The 11,781-nt window shown below is 40.9% G+C and overlaps 1 pseudogene; it reads left to right on the top strand.

Moving 5' to 3' along the window:
• Nucleotides 1-477: 477 nt before the first annotated feature.
• On the top strand, nt 478-2,672 carry LOC147680003 (cytochrome c oxidase subunit 7B, mitochondrial-like; annotated as a pseudogene).
• The last annotated feature ends 9,109 nt before the right edge of the window (nt 2,673-11,781 follow it).

Here is an 11,781-nt window from a genome sequence, read left to right on the forward strand (position 1 = left end):
TCATGCACTGCATTGCCCCCTAGTGCATTTGCTCAGCGATCCTGGCATTGCAGTGACCCTAATATCATTCTTATAGCAGTCGGCCTGTCCTTTTTGAGCCAGGTCGCTGAAAAGAAGTGCCTATATCTTCCCCAAGCAAGGCCAGAATTACACATTAAGTGTTCCTATTCCTTTCTTTCTTCCATCCCTGCCGAGAGTCAGTGTAGAGGCAGTGCACCTGTTCAAACACCACGACCAGTGTGTCCTTGTGTGAGAATCCCTTAACACTGCACTATATCATTACACCAGGCCAATAAATAGTAACCAGGCCCTACAGCGGCTATAGTGAACCTGGAAGATTTATCATCTGCTTTCTGCTGCAGTCCTCATTTCCGTTGCCGGAAGTTCCTGTTAGGATAGCAGCCATTTTGTTTTTCCCTCCTTTTGACGGGTACTATAGTGGGAAGTACACCCGGTGTCCCTGCTCTCTGTGCAGACATGTTTCCTCTGGCTAGAACTGCCATCTGATGTCTGCTCGTGGCATTCAGAGGATTGCAGCAAGACCGAGCCATCATAAAGCTGGACCCGATTTCCATGATAAATATGGCAATGCTGTCCTGGTCTCTGGATTGGTGTACTGTGTCTTGATGGAGTGCGATGGTGCTCTTTCATTTGTAGGGGTGCATCATAATCATGAATAGTCTGCATCCACATATTTTTCTTTGTTGTGTTAACTTTTGGTTATTAGAATGCACTTGGTAATTAATAACCTGTGAAAGTGCAATGATAGAAATGTTTTGTGCCATGTAAAGAAACAATGTGTCATTTGTATTCTGAACCATGTAACAATTAGTAGTTGTTTGCTATTAATTAATGAAGTTGCTCGTTCATATTGTAATGCATTTGATTTAAACATGCAACCATATTAAAGTCTTTACGTGGATGTGGCTGATTGTGCTTAACGTGTAGGATTTCATAGGCTGCTCGCAATGAAATATGCATTTGATGTGCTTATGTAACATGATGATTTAGAAAGGCCCAGATGAAATGTTCAATTATGTATGTATTTGAAGGGCCTATGTGCTTTACTCTTATGTTGGCTGATTTTCGTAGGCCTGAAATGTATTTTCCCTGAAAGCTCTCTCATTAGGCTTGTTAGTGAATTTCATGAGCATGTTGGATTTCTTCTGTTATAACGTTTCTGTTGCAGGTGGAGAAAGTCGTCTTTGTTAGTTAAAATAATGCCTTTTGTTTTAGGAGTTAGGCTCGGGGAGGAGAGGATACTTTTATGCAAGGAAAGTTGATAATTGGGAGACGGTGTTCTTTCTCACTGAAGGAGGCCTGGGAATCAAGGTCATCGAGCCAGGAGCTGGGAGTATCGAAACTAAATGGAAAATCACCTATGAGAAGTGCTCAGCGAGATGAGGTGATCTGTGGGCGTGTTTTACATCTTTGTGTTTTGATTAGGAACAGTGCCCCGGGGTTTGAGTGGGCAGAAGAGAAGAGGAGATCGATGTAGAGGGAAGGAGCATCTTAAAACGAGCACTGTAGCTGTGGCTACTTGACCCATGCAACACGAGTGCACTTCTTAGGAAGTCTTCATGTGCTGACACTTTTTCCTGATCTTGCCTGGGGAATGCTAAGTAGGGATGTCACGGTAGACAGGGACAGTCTAATGCTTCTTACTCATAAATCACAAATGAAGACTGATCTTGACGTGGGGACAATCATTGCCTCCGTTCTGGAATTTGTCATTCTTTTTATGCTTCAGCGTTTTAATCTCACCAGTAAGTTTGGATTTGTATTAGTTCCCATGTATATCTACAACCTCGTCTTGAGGTGCTTGTATATCCTGTTTTTTTTGGCTTTGTAATAAACACACTAACTTAGAATTTGGAGTCTGTGATTCTTCAGAGTCATGGTTCTTAAAAAAAAATGTTAGTTTGCCTTAAGGAGTTATTTCTCCTGTCTACACTTCTCAGCAGGTAATTAAGGTCCATTGACTAACCCTGGGCGCAAGTCTACGCTCCGCCCACGGAGTGTACGTAGTGTTGCCTACTTTGCATTTTGCAAAGTAGGCGTGGTAGGCAATACTATGCACACTCCATGGACGGAGCGGAGTTGCCCGCCACCCCCCCCACATACCTAATTTCAGACAAATATACCAGAAAAGTAAATTAAAGGCACTTACCTGGTCTGCGGCGTCCCGGGGCTCCCTCTTCTCTTTCGTGCCGCGTCTTCCATCCCAATGCGCATGCACGGCCGCCCGCGCATGCGCATTTCTTGTGAAAAATGCGCAGGCGGTCGCGCATGCGCATTGGGATGGAAGACGCAGCGGCGCGAAAGAGAAGAGGGAGCCCCAGGACGCCGCGGACCAGGTAAGTGCCTTTAATTTACTTTTCTAGTATATTTAGCTGACATTAAGGATGTAGGAGAGGGTGGGAGGGGGCGGGAGGGAGGTGGGCGCACGTGGTGGGCTACGCAAAGTGCATGGGTGGGGCTAGCTTCATGCCCACTTCGCGTAGCTTCGCGTAGCCCCACTACGCATACTACGCCCACCGGTTCCAGAGTAAATTTGTATAGAGAAACCCGGCCATATCAGTCTCCATATGGGGTTATGTATTAACTTAGGGATTACATGGAATTTTTCACCTGTTGGTCGAGTAACCCCAAAAGAATGGAAGGGCCAATGATGCAGACCTCTTGACTGCCATCGCATTGGAACTGTCTTGATTGTTTTCTTCTTGAACTTGCTTATGCCACACCCAGGCAGAATCTGTTCTATGAATCTAGCCATTATTGACATGGAATATTATATGTAATACATGTATCTGCATCTCATGGATGCACAGACACTGGGCTTAATTCTTGGCCCCTGGCAGGAACACTCTCTACTTTTCATTCGAATGAAGACAGCAAGAACGTTACACCCTGACCCTAGCTGCCTGCTGTCTGTCATGGCATGCTACATCTCTTGGTGCATCACGTGCCCCTTGAGACTGGCGCACCCATGGATGGACTCCAAGTACCCATGTGAAATCCTGCCAGATTTATTTTTATTAAGTGTTTTATAAAAGCCCAGTATTATTCCACCTATTGGGGATTGTAGAATGGTGCATCCAGCATGTTGGTGAGATACGGGCAGTAGTGGCTGCTACCAGATGCGGTGGTGGGCAGGGGGTGTTAATTAACAAAAAAACAACTTACCTTGGAACGGCCGTCCGCCTAGACGGCCGCCGCCCTTCTCTACCTCCTCTTCCTTACTGCAGTCTGGCAGCAGCAGGAAGCACCAAGCACACAGGCTCCTCTGAGCCAATCACAACACTGCAATGTAGCGTTGTGATTGGTCTGAGCGCCATCGATGAGTGCTGAGACTCGAGCAGGGAGCCTGTACATGTTCCTGACCAGGCTGTGTAATGCAGCCTGGTGGGAACATGCAAAGTGTGCATGAGCTGTTTGGTCGGCACAAGAGGGTCTGCCAAACAGTTCATATATACTTTTCGAGTGCAAACCACTCCTCCCTGCTCCAGCCAGCCCTGCCCCACACAGGCAACTGACTGCATGCAATAGGAAAAATGAAATGACAATAATGATACGTTACTGTCATTTTATTGTTCCTTTTTGTGCAGTGGGCCAACGCTCCTCTGTCTTAGCGGAGGAGCCACCACTAGATAGGGAAGGGGTACTTAGAATTCAATAGACAAGAGAAGGCCTTGTTACCATACTCTCTGTCATTGCCCTTAAATGGGACATCTTGGTTCAATGCAAACTCTAACAGTTCATTTGTGAGGAGTAGTGGTCGGGTGGCTAATTTGTCAATATGTAAATTTGTAAATGTCCCTCTGCCTACAAAAATGGCTTGGCTTAACTTCTTAATATTTTGGTCATTGATATGTTTGCCAGGACAATATGCTATTATGGTATTAATAACTTCATTTTCTAACATGCAGTCAGGGAAAACAGACCTTCATCTCTGCGCTCAGGTTCCTAGTAAGATTTTGTTTTTGAATCAGCCTGCTGCTTTTAAAAAACGTTTTTTCTGCAAGAAATGACATTGGAGAGCATGTTGTGGTCCTCTAGATTACTGTCTGTTCATTCAGAGGCCAGCAGTCCTCATTCCAAAAAGAAAACTGTCAATGTGAATAAGTTACCTCTCTAACTGGTGGGTTGGTAACAGAGCAATAGTTTGTTACAGACAAGTTGGTGAGGAACACCTCTTTCATCCTTTATTTTGTTTTGCCACTTGTCAATATAGTACATTGTGCATTTAAAAAGTTGTATTACAGTTACAAACTCTGTGTATTGGCGAATCACAGGCTTTGTGACCTCACAACACCTTGTTGGATCTGGCAATGCACTCTCAAGCATAGGGGCGTAACACCTGACCTCCAGGGAACCCCTCAGTACCCCACTTCGGCCGGAGAGCTCCAGATTGAGTCTGGAGGGGCCCCTCCACGCACCCTGCAGGGTAGCCCCCTCAAGTTTTGTTACACCACTACTCAAGCATGATCAATATTCGTTTTCCAGACGGACAAACACAGACAGGTCCATTGTACCCTCAGTTCATACCAGCTTATCTTGATGCATATACGTATCAATATGTACTTATCAGGAGATAGATAGATAGATAGATAGATAGATAGATAGATGGATAGATAGATAGATAGATAGATAGATAGATAGATAGATAGATAGATAGATAGTTTTTTATTGCACAATTAATTAAAATCTTTACAATCAAACTAGGTTAAATACAGTATAAAGTACATAATTTCCAATGTTAAAAAAATGGAATGTAAATATTTAAACATCTTGTTGTCAGCTGTAGACACAAGAAAGTTAAAACAATTTTCACAGCATTGGGTGTTAAAGCTTTGTAGAGTTGTCATGGTCCAGCATGGCTTTTAGAGCTGTCATAGATTTCATAAAACATGCTGCCAGCTGTGCCGAGTCTCCTTTCATGCACTCTACCAGGGCTGCCTGACATGTCTGTATGTTTAAAATACACCAAATGATACAGAGCCAATAAATTCTCAAGGGGCGTATTTTCTCACAGGTACACAATATGTGATTTAGTGATTCCTCTTCTCCCCCACATGCTCGGCACTGTGTGGCGGCCTTTTCTTTGTACCATTGGCCGTACATATATGCCATTAGTGGGATCAAGCGGAATCATAGCCTCATTAGTTGATGCTTCATTATTGGCTTTAAGGGAGAAGACAGATAATATGGCAGGCCCCCACTGGTATATAGTTCTGATGCCCAGCATCAGTGCTTTAGCTTTTTCAAGGTTGTTGTATCACAGTCCTCTAACATTATTTTCGCTTGTTTTATTAGACATTTTGCTGCCGCTGGTATGGGTATAGTGGCGAACCATATTTCGCGATCTGCCAGTGTTTCAAGAGAATGTGTTAAAAAGTCATGCCAGGTTGACCCAGGATCATTTATAATTTGCCAGATGTACTTCTTTAACGAATTGTCCTGTGCTTGTTTGGATTTTAAGCAGTATGCTGTAAACCTGGCTTTTAGTATCCACTTTTGGGATGTCAGATTAAATTCCATGCAAATTTGGTGTTGGGAGATGGAGGTTGGTAAGAAGAATACTTTTTGAAAGTAGGCTGACTGAGATCTGTCCAGCCACAGTAATATCTTGTCTTTAAAGGCTATTACACCATGGGCCACAGATGGTAAGAGTTTTGCCCCCATTCCTTGAATTAAGGGAGTGAGATCAGGAGTGCTCATGCCATTCCTTGCTCTGCAGAAAGTCTCCACCAACGAGTGTGCCAAGCCTTGCATTGCGGTAATATGATTGAAGTGCCTTCATTTATGGTTGATCCAGGCTCCCAGGAACCTGTATGGTGTGACTATCTCAATGGGTTTGCCATCGATATGCCATGTAGTTCTCCTCTTTATTTGTCAGGAGATTATCATCACCTTTCTTTTTGTTGTGTTTATTTTCGGGTTAGTTGTCTTACAATATAGTGACAGTGCAGTTAGGAGCTGCTGCAACCCAATGGGAGTTTGGTAAACCAATATGGCATCATCTATGTATTGCAGCAATTGGATTTTGGTTCCAGCGAGTTTGGGGAGCAATGCTCGAGTACCAGCCAGATACTTGGGTAAATCTGCCAAATATAGGTTAAAAAGATTGGCGCCAGCATACATCCTTGCTTTAATCCTTTGTTGGTTTTAATTTTTTGGGACGTGGACCAGTCAGTAGACACTCTAATCTTTACCAAGGTTTCCGAATATAGGGCCATCAGTGCACTTAGTAGTGTGTTGTCAATGCCCCAGTTTTTAATTTCATCCACAATCTCGAGCTGGCCACACTGTCGAAAGCTGTTTGAAAGTCGATATATGCTAGGTACAGCTCGTAGTTTTCTTGCTAGCATTGTTTCGATCAAATGGGACATACAGACCAGATTATCTTCAGTGTTAGATCCCTTACGGAAGCCTGGTTGCGTGTACGGGATTAGGTTACGCACTTTCAGCCCAAGCCCCTAGTTCTTGTAGTAATGTACTGGCGTAGCACTTCCTGTCCACGTCAAGAGTGCAATCATTCAGTAGTTTTCTGGGTTGGATCGCAAGCCTTTTTTGTGTATGGCACTAAGAGTGAGCCCCTCCATGACTCGAGGATGTTTCTTCCTGACCTGTACTCTGAAAATAACGGTGCCATGATTGTGGCCCATTTCCGGGCCATCCCATTAGATACCATAGGTGGAATGCCATTTGGGCCGGGTGCCTCACCAATATGCATTTTATTGATAAGGTGCATGACTGTTTCAGGTGTAATTTCTGTTTGATCATGGGGTCAGTTTTGTGCCTCCGAGCACTGTGGAACGATGTTAATGGACTTCATTTTAAGGTTTATGCTGATGTCACATGGTGACTCCACATAGAGGGCTTCTATGTGGGTTTCCTACGCTGTAGGCAAGATGTTTGTGATTGTGGGTCACTGGTTTGATTTAAAGCAACTGTTCCTCCACTTCCAAAATCGCTTCTGATCCTGTGACTTTATTTTTTTATACGCTTTATTCCAATGGTTTTCTTCAATCATTCTCCGATAGGAGAATCTTGCTTTCCTATAGTTCTGGCAAATTTCTGCAACCTTTACCTGAACTGATCTGTGTTCAGAGGTGTCGTTGGTGGTTTTCCCCATCATGTAGTTTAATTTACAGTTTATTATCCCTATCAGCTGTTTTTGTTTTGTAAGCCGATCATCTTTTAAGGGTGATTTATTGGATCTTGGCTTAATCCCGATAGTAAGCTTTTCCATTATCTCTTTCAGAAGATGTTCCCAAGATTTAATCAAGATTAAGTCACATTATCCTGGATTACTAATCAGGAGAAGAAAAGGGGCACAACATTTAAGTAGTTTCACTATTCTTTAATGTCCTTCATTAAATATATTCACACTCTGGCCAACACACGTATCCTGATAACCGACCACTTCCTCAGGCCTTAAGTTTTGGCACTTTATCACTAAAAATAAAATACAAACAATACAATAAACTCTGGAATCACAAAATGTTCAGCAAACACATGTAAGATTTTTTTTAACAGCATCAAGCTTTATCTAAACATATAAAGCAACCCCCGGTTTACTAAAAATTAATGTGTGCACTCACCTTTGATATATAAATATTTATCTATCTATATCTATCTATCTATCTATCTATCTATCTATCTATCTATCTATCTATCTATCTATCTATCTATCTATCTATCTATCTATCTATCTATCTATCTATCTATCTATCTATCTATCTATCTATCTATATATATATATATATATATATATCTATGCATATATTCTGCAAAGTAGCCAAAATAGACGAGGCGAGACCCAGAAATTGGTGCAATTATTTATTCTTTAGCCCAACACCAATCTGCCATGACGCGTTTCGGCTTAACGAAGCCTTGATCACATGACACCGTCATGGGGGCTGGCATACCCTTTTTAAAGTGCAAGTGAGCCGTTACATAATTGACATAGTAAAGTTACTTAACACAATTGACACATAATGTGTGAACAGACTTCCAATAGAGATAGAGTGTAATTGTAAACTTCATGTATATAAATATATAAATATATAAATATATAAATATAACAATCTCTAAATACTGTTGCACAAATCAGGTTAAAATACATTGGCAATTTAATAATAATAATAAAACATATAAATACATTAAATGTTTTAAAATATAAATATTCCCGTTTCATTGCCAAAGCTCAACCTAAAACATCCTATCACTTTTTAAGTAATGTACTAGATACCCAACCGTATGCAAATAGCAACAGGGGCATTAGTACTAGTCTTATACACCCTTACCTAGAAATGTTACTTTCAGTGATGATGGAAATAACTGTTAATGAGGCCCAAGTGGGCTGAGGATGTTATATGTGCAAAGTTTATCATTGTGCAAAATACAATAAAGTGCGTAATTGATAACGGTTAAAAAAATCGTGCTACCAGTGAATTTAAAATCATGTACAGATGACAATTTATCATGTTTGTAAATTCATGTGGGGGACTGAGGTATTAGTTCATTGATGTTATAGTTCATAGCTTCAAGTTAATGATGGCAATATAATACAGGAACAGGAACAGTGCTGCCAGTTACAAATAGGTGTGACAGTCTTCACTAGTGTTCAGTCCATTGGGCATTTTGGTATCGAGCAGTATGATATGTCTAGTCTCTAGCTTCCTCAAAAGGGATTCTCTGTCTCCACCCCTTCTCTGTGGAGGAATGGTATCGATCACAAAGATAGTAACCCAGAGGCATTCTTTCCATGTACCTTCTCGAAGTGCCTAGCTATGGGATAAGCAGAATCTGCATTTGTGATGGCCCTTAAGGGCTGCAAGATATGTTTGTATACCTGTGGTCTAGTGCTCCCTACATATCTTAGGCCACAGGGACATTCTAGAACGTATACAGCATACTCTGACCTGCAATTGAGTTTTCCTCTAATCTTGATGGGATTGGGAGACAACGGAGTCATGTACTCAGATCTGCTTACACCATTTTTGCAGGCTTTGCAGGTAGAACATCTCAAGAAGCCCTTACTTCCATCAAGCCACGAGCCCGTGACTACTTCAGGACTACATATACATATATATATTCACTGAAAAAACCATAGGTTTCACACCAGTTATAGTTGGCTGGAAATTTTACTGACATAATACCAATGAAATTCCACGTTATAGTTAGTTGGACTCACTATAACTTGCGCGTGTAATGCACTGCTGATGACATCACATATTACATCACTCATGACATGGTCAGTGACATCACTGATGACACTATCCAGTGAATGTGTGTCTTTCTGAAAAATATATATTTTTTTATATGTATATGTAAAGGTCGATGGAAGAATAAATGTTTAAATAAGTGTCTTAATGGATGTTTAAAAAAAAATGATTGGTTAACTGGCTTATTAAGTGTATCTTAGTGAATACATACGTTAGCGAGTAATGTTTAAATATTTAAATATATGTATCAGTGTTTCATTTTGTGTATAAGTGGCTGCATGGGTTGGTTAGTAGCTACATATATGTGTATATGGGTTATTATATGTTTTTTTAGTATCAGTATGAGTGTCTGTAAGATTTGGTGGGGGTGTTACTTAGCACATAGATGCATCAATGACTGACTCACTGTTTTTATGTTTTTTGAAAACAGCATATGTGCAGGACTGTATGAGTGGATGAATGTGTATATGTGTGTATTAGTGATTGAATGCCTGTCTCACTAGTGTCTTTATCAGTAAAAAGATATATTTTAATCTAGTATATGTGAGTATTGATGTATATAAGTCAGTATATGTGAGAGTGAGAGATTGTAAGAGTTCCTGTTTAAATAAGTATGTGTTTCTATAAGTGATTGTTTAAGAGAGTAAATATGTGTAAGTTTCCTTAGAAGTAAGGTGGTAGTGTGTGTATATCTGTATATGCAAATAAATTGATGTTTATTAGTTTATTTGCATGTGTGAGTGTGTTTGTGAGTAACTTTTTGATGACTGTCGGTGTGTAACAGGATGTATAGGGGTATCACTACATATGATGAGTGAGTATATGTATGAGTGACTATATAAAACTGTTGGTGAATATGTGAATGTGTACATAGATGGTGGAATTACTTAATTGGTTGTTGTAACTGGTATGGGTATATCCACTTTTTTGAAAATGTTAGTTTCTATTTTTGAATATGTGTTTCAAGGGTTACTTTACAGTGAAAGGAGGTCTGTCACTCTGTCACAAGGATGGTCTCATCAGTGATGTCATGAGTGATGTCACTGACCATGTCATGAGTGATGTAATATGTGATGTCATCAGCAGTGCATTACACGCGCAAGTTATAGTGAGTCCAACTAACTATAACGTGGAATTTCATTGGTTTTATGTCAGTAAAATTTCCATCTAACTATAACTGGTGTGAAACCTATGGTTTTTTCAGTGAATTTCTTAGGTTTTTTAAATGCTAATTCCTAACTATAACTGGTGTGAAACCTATGGTTTTTTCAGTGAATTTCTTTGGTTTTTTTTAATGCTAATTCCTAACTATAACTGGTGTGAAACCTTTGGTTTTTTCTGTGAATTTCATAGGATTTTTAACTGCTAATTTTTAACTTTTTATAGGGCTTTATACCTATGTACTTTTTAGTGAATTTCTAAGGTTATTTTTTCGCAAATGTCTTTAGCTGAGAAAGGTATCTTTTTCTAAAAATGAACCCTATATTGTATATTAAGATAATATTGTTGTTTAAAAAAAGTATATATATATATTTTTTTCATATTTGACCCTGGTGCGCTCCCAGTGCGCGTACCGGTGAACGCCCCGGTGCGCTCCCCAGTGCGCGTACCGGGTGCTTCCCCCGCGAAAATCGAAAAAAAAAAAAATAATTGAGACCCCGCGGGGCCCTTTAATGGCCTCCCACATCCAACCTAGGGGGTCAGGGGGGGTCTACCCTGCCCCCTTATGGTCAATTCCCCCCTTTGTTTTTGCCACCTCTTGTGTCTCAATTTTACAGAGACACAAGATGGCGGCCGCTCCAGACTGTTTAGAATGTTTACAGACACCCGAGAGCCAATCAGCTTTCTGCGCGCAAGTCGAGTGGCGCGCCCGGTGCGCGTACCGGTGCGCGTACCGGGGCGCGCCTATAGATATATATATTTTTTTGAACCTAAATTAGTCAAAATCCACTGGAGCACATATCTTGAGACATAGCAAAGGCACATCGGGCTACCAGTCCCTACAATTTTGCCAAGTTTGGTGTAAATCCATTCAGCCGTTCGAGCTAAAAGTGAAATCGACCGCCCTATGGAAATTAACATGGGGAAAACGCGTTTTGGGACTCCCCTTTTATCTCTGACCCCGCTTGACGAATCCCCCCCAAATTTTCAGGGAAGGACCGGAACGCCGCGAGGCCATTTTGAGGAAATTTTCAGTCAGATTCGTCAACCGGCGCCAACGTTATTCCAAATAGAATTTTGAGATTTAACATAGAAAAAAATCCTAACTATAACTACCTACTGGCGACCGCCAGTAGGTAATATATATATATATATATTTTTTTTTTTTCACTGAAAAAAACATAGGTTTCAAGGGTGTTATAGTTAGCTGGACATTTTACTCATCCAAAACCATTGAAATTCCTCCGTTATAGTTAGTTGTACTAACTGTAACTCTCGCGCCTGCAATCCACTGGTGATTATGTCACATATGACATCATTCATGACATGGTCAGTAACATCACTGATGACATCACTTATGACATCTCAAATGACATCACTGATGACA

This window comes from Lissotriton vulgaris, chromosome 11, assembly GCF_964263255.1.
Source record: "Lissotriton vulgaris chromosome 11, aLisVul1.2, whole genome shotgun sequence".
Lineage (NCBI taxonomy): Eukaryota > Metazoa > Chordata > Amphibia > Caudata > Salamandridae > Lissotriton > Lissotriton vulgaris.